The following is a 10,137-nucleotide window of genomic DNA, read 5'->3' on the forward strand; positions in this document are numbered from 1 at the left end:
TGTCATAAACATTTCAAAAAGTACAGCGACCCGGAGGAGGCCCGTGCCAACCCACCAAACGCATTGGTTGGACGTGATGAGGATTGGCACTTCCTCTGCGACCATTATATCAGCCGTGCATTCCAGGTATTTGTCATGATTAATTATGATAACAAGTTTTTATATGTATAAGAAATAAACAATATAATTGTTTTAATGTAGGAGCAATCACGGACAAACAAGGCTGCTAGACAGAAGCAGCCTTACAATCATAGTAGCGGGTCCAAGTCGTTTCTACAACGACAGTATGAGCTCGCTGAAAGAAGAGGGCAGCCGGTCGATCGTGTGGAATTGTTCCGGGAAACACACGTTCGAGCTGGGACATTCGTGTCGCAGGCCGCCGAGGATGCGCATGTAAGTTATACCCTTATTAATTATCCATTTTTATTATATATTTTTGCGCGTTACCTAACTCTCTGAGGATGAGATATGCGATCAGGTGTTGGGTAGACGACCAGGGTACTCAAAAGGCCTTGGTTGGGGACCCAAGCCGAAGGCCCGCAGAACGGCAAGTGCAAGCAGTTCGTCGACATCTTGTTCGCAGTCCACACAAAAAGAGATTGAATTACAAGCTAAACTTCATGAAGCTTTGGAACGGATTGAAGTACAAGATAGAAATCACCAAGCATTAGCTTCACAAGTGGAAGCTATGAAAAAGATGATTGAAGACCTAACTCGTGCACAACAGGGACCACCACATGATCCCTAGCCCTGCGGTACGTCGTATATGTCTCTATTATTCTTAAGTTTTTGCAATATATGATTATGTATTAAACTTAGTTATTTTTATACCATTTTTAGGACCGAAGGTGTAGAATGACGCGCATACGCACCTCGTTGGGAGATTGGGTCTTATGTTTATGTTTTTTGTATATTGAGAACTATATTTTCTTGTAGTCAACTTATTCGTATTATTAATTTTAATTCTATTTTTTAATTTGTGTTTGTACATTTATTAATTTAATCCAAAACGTCGCCAAATTTTTTTGAGCAATCCGAACATCATTGTGAATGTTTGAGCAAAATATTATAAGGAAAAAAGTAAAAATAAAATATTTAAAAAAATATAAAAAAAATATTTCCCGACGTTCATTACGTCGGGAAAAAAACGTCGGAAAATAGGCTTTCCCGACGCCGTGCGATGCGTCGGCATAGACGGCGTCGGAAATAAGGTTTTCCCGACGCCGTGGATGCCGACGCATCTCACGGCGTCGGGAAAGCCTTTCCCGACGCCGTACCAAATCGGCGTCGGGAAAGCCTCTAGCGACGCATTTCCCCCGACGTTCTTCCCGACGTCGTTTTGTACGTCGGGATATCCTTTCCCGACGTTCTTTGCATTTTCGCCGACGTATTTGTGCGTCGGGAGTACCCACGTCTCTTGTAGTGTGGTTACGAGACGGGTTACATCTTAAGAAAAAATAGTTTATTTAGGAGGTTTTTTTAAAAGATATAACAAACTGATAAAATATTTACACCGTATAAAATGGTTTTGAAAACAGAAAAAATTCATAGGCCCACAATGGAAAATACCAAAAATGCCTCAGTCAACACGCGATTAATTGGTCACAGGCACAAATGTAATTCTTCTTCTAAACGATTATGATACGTGGTCGTGTTCATGTAAGAAATGATACATGATCGCGTACCAAATCTAAACGATCTTGCTTCTAGATTGTGTAGCAAGATTTTTTATATTTGATACATGATCTTATTACAATATTGTTTAGACATTACTACTCGATTGTGTACCAAGATCTAAACGATTTTTATTCAAGATCGTGTACCAAGGTCTTTTATATTTGGTACACGATCAGCCAATAGCACATTAAAAAATAATAATACAAGATTGTCGATTGATTGAAAACAAAGATAATAATAACATAAGTATAATAAAAAAGAAGAAGGAAGAAATGGGAACCGCGCGAAATTCAAAAGAGACAAGGGTAAACCTAAAATATTTAAAAAAATTGGCCGACTTCATAGGTTATTTTATTTTGTTACACGAACCCTAAATATTTTGATATTTTGTTATATTTATGAAAATTAACCTTTATTTGGTTTTATAATTTGAGGGTGGAAATCATGTTTTATTTAGTGAGATATTTGTGGGTTAACAAAAATTAAAAAAAAGGTGCAATATTGAAAGTTAACAGTAATTAACAAAGATGAGCATTCTTTTTAATATTTTAAATATATATGCCTTTTCTTATTACTTCTTTTGTTTCTCTACATCCACCCATGGAACTATGGAGAGGTTAGTAGGCGCACGTCTTTCTTAAAAAACTATCGATTTTTGTATTTTAATATTACTTTGTTTCTCTACATCCACCCATGGAACTATGGAGAGGTTAGTAGGCGTACGTCTTTCTTAAAAAACTATCGATTTTTGTATTTTAATATTAATTTTAAAGTATTATTTTACAATATATATTATAAAATGTGTGTTCTTTGAATCAAAGTTGTATGGTAAAGCAGTGGTTGTGCCTTTACCCTTCCAACGTTCAGAGTTAAAGGTTAATTTCATATATAGAACAAAATCTAAAAATATTTACGACACGTATAATAAAAGATAAAAACCCATGAAGCCACCTTGGTATTTTCATAAATTCCAAATTTACCTTGTTGATTTTGAATTTCGAGTTGAATGTATGCGTATTTCTTCATATTATTACTTCTTCTTCTTCATATTTCTACTTCTTATTCAAGATTTTTTCTTTCCTCTTCTAGAATTTCTTCCTTTTTTGTCATCTCCCATCTTGGGCATCATCTCCTTATTCTTTTTTCATTATTAGGTGTTGCATCCTTCTTCTTTTTTCTTTTTTTTTTTTTCACAACACGATTGTATACCAAGATCTAAACGGTTAGTCATCTATCTTAGATAGAGATAGAGATAGATCACTATCCATTCCAAATAGATAAGTGATAAATTTAAACGACCGTTTATCAATATATAAACAATTGTGTGTACCAATATCTAAACGATCTTGGTACGATATCAAGATCATTTAGATTTAGTACAAGATCTTGTACCAAGATTGTTTTGATATTGGTACACGATAGATCGTTTTATTTAGATTTGGTATAAGATCGTATATTTTACCAATTGAAGAGAACATTATTTGTATTAATATCCAACACATAACATAAGTAGTCCAAAAATAATGATGGATAAAATTATACTTAATGTATTTATGAAAAGAGGTTCGGAATGATGATTAGATTATTAATCAAACAAAAATGTTGTACTAATAATACTCCAACACTTTAGATAAACTCAATAAAAGAGGCTCAAAATCTATAATATAATAAAATATGTAAGTTTTATAGGATATAAAAATGTATGAAGTTATTATATTAAAGTTATGATCTGTATCAAAAATTTCAAACTTATTTAAAAGGAAGGATATGAAATAAAAATTAAACTAGAAATCGTTAGATTTTTAAAAATAACTTCAACTTACAAAATCACCACTATATGACAGGGGATGTTGTGGTAATTTTTCTCTTTATTTTCTATTTTAAAAGAAACTACCAACTTAAAATGTTTGAATTTTAGAGATGGAGAGAGATTAGAATCAAATATAAATGACCAAGACTGAGAGTTTGTTTGGATTAATTTTAAAAAAATATATTTTTCAAAAAACTTATTTTTATTTAAACTTATTTTTGTGAAAAATTGTTTAATATACATTTAAAAATAAATAGTTTTGAGTAGCTTCTAAACTTTTTAATTTTTTTAAAATAATTTATTTATTAAATTAAATGTTTGAAAATGTGCGTTTGGGAGAAGGGTTGATTTAGGGAAGGGTTAGTGTTAAGATAAAACTAGTGTTAAGTTAAACCTAGTTTTATCATAACCCTTGTTTGGGGGAATGGTTTAAAAAGGTAGTTTTATGATAATATGTGTTTGGGGGAAGGGTTAGGTGGAAAGAGTTAATGGAGATTTTATGATAAAATGTGTTTGGGGGAAGGGTTAGGTGGGGAGGATTAATGGGGATTTTATGATAAGATGTGTTTGGGGGAAGGGTTAGGTGGGTAGTTTAATGTGGATTTTATGATAAAATGTGTTTGGGGGAAGGGTTAGGTTTGGAGGATTAATGGGGATTTTATGATAAGATGTGTTTGCGGGAAGGGTTAGGCGGGTAGTTTAATGTGGATTTTATGATAAAATGTGTTTGGGGGAAGGGTTATGTGGGTAGTTTTATGAGAATTTTATGATAAAATGTGTTTGGGGGAAGGGTTAGGTGGGTAGGTTTATGTGGATTTTGTGATAAATTTTATTTGAGAAAATTGTTAAATGGGTTGGGTTAATTAATTTTTTATGTGGTATAATATTTTTAAATTAAATTGTAAATATCATAAAAAAATTATTGCATACTTTTTTACGAAACCCTCGAATCCGTCTTATTCTCCTATTTTATTTGTTGTATGTGTAATGTTATTAAATTAATACATACAGTTGCCCAAATTAAAATAAATTTTTGAACATATTGTGAGAAATTTATTACAGTTAATTTTTTAGAAAGATAAAAAAATTATTGAATATTTGTAATCGGCGATAGCAAAGTCATCCAATTTTAAACCTATATAAATAGCCGTTATAACGCTTTTGGAAAATTGTGATTATTTTCCTTAATTTAAAATAAACATTACCAAGGAGGAAAATAAGTTCTTGACAATAGGAAATGCATAAATAGTCAACATCATACAGAAAAAAACGTAAGAAAATAATAAGCAACCCAGGTCAGTTGAAACATAAACTATCTCTCTATGTCTCGTAGGAGGACTCTACAAAATCCCTCCCTCTCATCCAGAGGCATGAGTACGAAACCCCGAAGGTCGTCCATACGAGACAAAAGATGCCTTTGCAATAACGCTCTATCCAAACTCGTAAGTTCTGGCATCTCACGCAATATGCGGAAAAATTCCGTGCGCACGTGGTTGTCATTTGCAAGGTTGCGTGCTGGCCACTCCGCAATCTGCCTGAGTTGGTCGTTTGTTTGGTCGAGCGCCAGATGTATCGCTTCAAGCTCGAAGTCTCGCTGACTTCCCCTCTTCCTTTTCGATCCACTTGATCCGGTCCTACCCTCTGAAGTGCGAGAAGGTCGGGATGCACGTACATCGTCCTGCGAGAGATCAATTCCCTGGCTGTACACGGGCGGGAAGTCCTCATTTCCATCCCCCATATCAAATCTGTCATATCCGCCACCAGGCTCGTTAGACCCACGTCCGCAAATGTCTCCGCGAACTGACCGGTCGCCCTATCGCGACCGAATACATATGTAAGTTCTTCGTCATATGGGAATGGTTTGTTTATGAGTCCCTTCGCTGCAGGATGCGACTGCAGGGAAAAAAAAATATCACGTATGAGTACTGATTGAAAAATTGTTAACTAAATGTACATTGTGAACATTGTGTGACGTTTAAATTATATTCATACCCTAACCCAATTATCAAATAATTCCTTCTCGGCAACTATACATTTCTCTTCATCGTTCCACCCAAAGCCACTGCACGCTGGGCCCCGCAATTCGGCAATTGCCTGGAACGTTCGCTTCAGTGTCTTGATCCTACAATCAATTACAGTTGTTGCTCGTACCTGACATCTAGGTAGTTTCTCCGCCATCATGCGTACCAACTGCGCAAGGTATCCTGGACGGAACGTACCATTATCTGATTTCCATCCCCCCATTGACACTAGCTCCATGAAACATTCCACAAGAGTCCCCTCCTCCTCCTTCATCCAAACATGTCTCGGGGCACGATTTGAGGTGGACATACTGAGAATGAGAAATTAGAAAAAAATACATGGAGTACGTAAGTAATTTCACCATTAAACTCCAAAATAAATTAGGCATGATACAAATTCATGGCACGCGTACAATTCATATGCAACAGCCCATATTACTTTTTACAGTACATGTTAGACATGATAGAATTGCGACCAAGTCATCGAAAACTTGTTATGTAAAATTTTCTTAGCTAAGCGTTACGCAACTGCCATTCGGTGAACATCAATTCGGCTAGGTCGTCGCGCCACTGAGACCACTCGTTTGTTGTCTCAATGTACTTAATGTCTTCTGAAGCGGTGGTCGTCGCGTATGTGGAGTCCCCCTCGTCCTCGTCGTCAACGTCGTCGCAATATGTCATTTCCCTGTTGATCAAATTGTGAAGCAAGGCACATGCTAGAATGGTGCGACACTGGACTTGCAGGGGATAGTACGACTTTCCACGAAGAATGGCCCAACGACCCTTGAGAACACCAAACGCGCGCTCAATAACATTCCTTGCAGAGGAGTACTTCATGTTGAAGTACTCCTTTGCATTTGTTGGCGCATTTGCAGCACCACGCCACTCTTGCAAATGATACCGCTGGCCTCTGTACGGGGCGAGAAACCCCTCCGCGTTTGGATATCCCACATCGCACAGATAATAATATCCTGTTATTAAATGGTTTGTTTATGAACTTTAAATAGGTAAGTAGGAAGCGACGGTGTTTTATTATAAAGAAGATATACCCTTTGGCACTTGTAGTCCATTTTCTCGTGAAATCGCATCACGTACGATCCGTGAGTCTACTGCGGATCCTTCCCAACCGGCGAGGACATAAACGAAATCCCCTTTCGTGTCACAGACCCCCAGAACGTTTGTGGCAATTTCCCCTTTACGCGTTCTGAATGTAGGCCGATCTCCTGCGGGGACGTTGACCTTTATGTACGTCCCGTCTAACGCGCCAAGGCAGTTCTGCAGGTTGAAACAAACACGTTGAATTAAGTGCGATGTACGTAAAGGTGAATTATAGTCAACTTCTATGATGCCCACCTCGAAACACTTCCAACGTTGATCATTGCAGTTACTTGTTACCGGAACAGGTCTCTTTATCAACTCCTCGTACAGTCGAAGAACAGCCAACAATACGATGTTGAAATGTCGAGATACTGTCTCACCGGACCGTACAAATTCCCGTTGGATGACGCGGTTCTTCACGTCATGAGCGAGGACGTGCAAGAACATTGCTACCATTTCCTCAACATCGACAATTTCAGTTGAAGAAAGACCAGCCACCTTTCTAAGTAAATGACATAGAATTGCGAATGTCTGCCTATCCATCCGCGTGCTTTGCCGACACACAAGATCTGACTCGTCTATCATGCGAAAGTAAACAAGCTCCCTAATTCTATGGCGTGTATCGGGCGGTGTATGTGGGAGACGCTTATTGTTGTTCATTAATAGCTCCAACGTTAGTAAAATCTGACATTGGGCCAACGTGAATGCAGTTAGGACTCCAATAAGTGTTTGTTCATCCATTACAATGTATGTAATGTTCCCTAAAAAACATGTACTAATTAAATTAGTACAATATCGATATATTGTGAAAAGATCTGTAAACTTAGTAATATCCGTATTTAGTAAAACCATAAACATAGAACAAAAAAAAAATAGATTATGAGTGACGAGAACATTGAAAATGATACATAAATTTAAATAAGTTGCAAATGGAAGTTTATCCTATTTTCCAAATATTTTTCAACTCAATTCCTTTTAACTAATTTTCCTTTGTGTTTTTTTTTCTTAAAACACCCCTAATTTTTAAGACTATTTTTTTTTTAAACCGAACAATAGTTTGAAATTTGTAATTTGGAATTTTGACTTATAATTTTATTTTATTTTCAACAAATTTTACAATGTATTTTAGTTCTAAAATAAGTATTTTAAAAATAGAAATAAAATTGGTTGAAAATAAAAAAAAAAAAAAAAGAATTTAAACAAAACATAGAAAAGGTTAAAAGAAAAGAAAAATATAAGATAAAAGAAAAATAAAGTTTATGAAGAAGTTTATGAAGAAGTTTGAATAAGTTTGAAGAAGTACTTATTGAAGAAGTTTGAAGAAGTTTCTTTTTTTAAAAAACCGAAGAATAGTACTTATTGAAGAAGTTTATGAAGAAGTTTGAAAAAGTTTGAAGTACTTATTGAAGAAGTTTGAAGAAGTTTATTAAAGACATATTCAACAAGTTTATGAAATGTGTATTCCCTTAATATAATTTAATTAATATCAAAAGTTGTGATGATTTTGAAAAAACACTATTACTAAGAAATTGTTCATATTTCAATTTATGATGATATTAAAAAACCACTATTACGGAAGGGTCGTTCATATGGAGTTTATGAGTTGCATTACTCAAATTTAAACCGATTTATGATATTCAAATCCCCTTTATTATCACATTGTAATGATATTGAAAAAACACTATTATTAATTGCATATAGAAAAAAATTAAATCGAATAGAAAAAAAATTGTTATTACTATATAGAAAAAAATTAAACCGAATAGAAAAAAATAATTGTTATTATTATATACAAAAAAATAGTTAAAAAAAACAGAAAATTAATAGGATACAATATGTAACAAAATTAAATCGAATGTTCTATATACATAAACCCTAAACCGAAACAAAATGTTAATTATAAAATTATACAAAACCGAAAAAAAATAAATAAAAATAAAATATATTATCGAAAGCCTACAAACGGCCATTACAAGAGTACCTCTTCAAATATTTTCCAACTCGTTCGTCGCAACGTCCTACATAAGAGAAGAAGATGATTATTATTTGTACATAACACAAAATATAGAACGTATGAAAAAAAAATACATATACATACCTTTTATGACGAAAAATGTTACTCCAAATGAAGATTGAATCGGAAAACCGAAAGAATAAGTTTATTTTTAATTTAGTAGCCTCAGAGTTTTGATTCCATTCAAAATAATGAATGGAATTCCATCATAGTTATAGATAACAAAATAAAGTACAGAAAGGTATACAAAACATATCACAAAAACATAACAGAAAAGGACACCAACCTAAAAGGGAAATTAGAACATACATGCTAACAGTAATGAAGAATCAGCAAACAGAGAAAAAGAAAAAGAGAACTTACAAAATATAAGTTAGAACCACAGAGAGGATACAAAGAGGGACAAGAATGCAGTGAATCAAAAGAGGAAACGTGGTAATATATAGGGGAAAGATGGGGCAAGTTGAGAGGATTTGAAGGGAGGTAAACCAAAATATAAAGACCAAAGTAATGGACTGCAACCTATCTATCAATAAAAGACAGAGAATCTCTCTGCTACAACTGACATAAAGCATAGCAAAGTCCAAAGAGTCAAAGGCTATATACTGAAACCTATACCAAAACCATACACTAAAAAGAGATGGAAGAGACAACACTGGACAGAAAGGAAGATAAGAATACAGTATGAAAGTAAATGAACAATGTAACAATACAGAGAGATAAGAATAGAAGGATTGTAATAAATTTTGTAAGCAAATGTGAAGTCAAAACCATACAATAAAAAGAGATGGAAGAGACAACACTGGAAGGTTAAAGCAATAAAGACATGGCAACAATACAGAGAGATAAGAATACACTATGAAAATAATAGAACAATCTAACAATACAGAGAGATAAGAATAGAAGAAATGTAACAAAATTTTTAAGGAAATAATATGTAACAAAAGAATACAGAGAAGACATACAACAATTGTACAGAGAGCTAAGAATAAAAGAATTGTAAAAAAATACAACAATTGTAACAAAATTGGTAAGAATACAGAGAAGACATAACACAATTGTAACAGAATTGTAACATGGCCGGAGAAATTTAACGAATAACACAGAACACATAGGTGTAAGAATACAGAACACATGGCCGGAGAAATTTAACCAATAACACAGAACACATAGGTGGAAGAATACAGAACACATGGTCGGAGAAATTTAACCAATAACACAGAACACATGGGTACCAAAGGTAAAGCAACGACATGGCCGGAATAATACAGAACACAACTACATACATTACAAAAGAATTCAGTTTTACAGAAATTCGAACTCATCGTCGGCTTTAAAAAAAAGTGGATTGAAAACTCCAATACCTCCCTACCAAGCTCCAATGGCAGAGTGAAGTATCTGTCTTATTGCCAAGCGAAAGACCGGACAGCATAATCGAACCACGAGCGGCAAGGAGTAAAGAAGGAGCCAAAACCCACGATTCCAAAAAGGAAATCGTGTTCGAAGCCAACGAAATC

The 10,137-nt window shown here is 34.6% G+C and overlaps 1 long non-coding RNA gene across 1 annotated transcript; it reads left to right on the forward strand.

Moving 5' to 3' along the window:
* Window positions 1–418: 418 nt before the first annotated feature.
* Window positions 419–976, forward strand: LOC127144522 (uncharacterized). Its single transcript, XR_007816309.1, has 2 exons — window positions 419–755; window positions 841–976. It is a non-coding gene; the product is annotated as an uncharacterized LOC127144522 (long non-coding RNA).
* The last annotated feature ends 9,161 nt before the right edge of the window (window positions 977–10,137 follow it).

This window comes from Cucumis melo, chromosome 12 (assembly GCF_025177605.1).
Source record: "Cucumis melo cultivar AY chromosome 12, USDA_Cmelo_AY_1.0, whole genome shotgun sequence".
Classification (NCBI taxonomy): Eukaryota; Viridiplantae; Streptophyta; class Magnoliopsida; order Cucurbitales; family Cucurbitaceae; genus Cucumis; species Cucumis melo.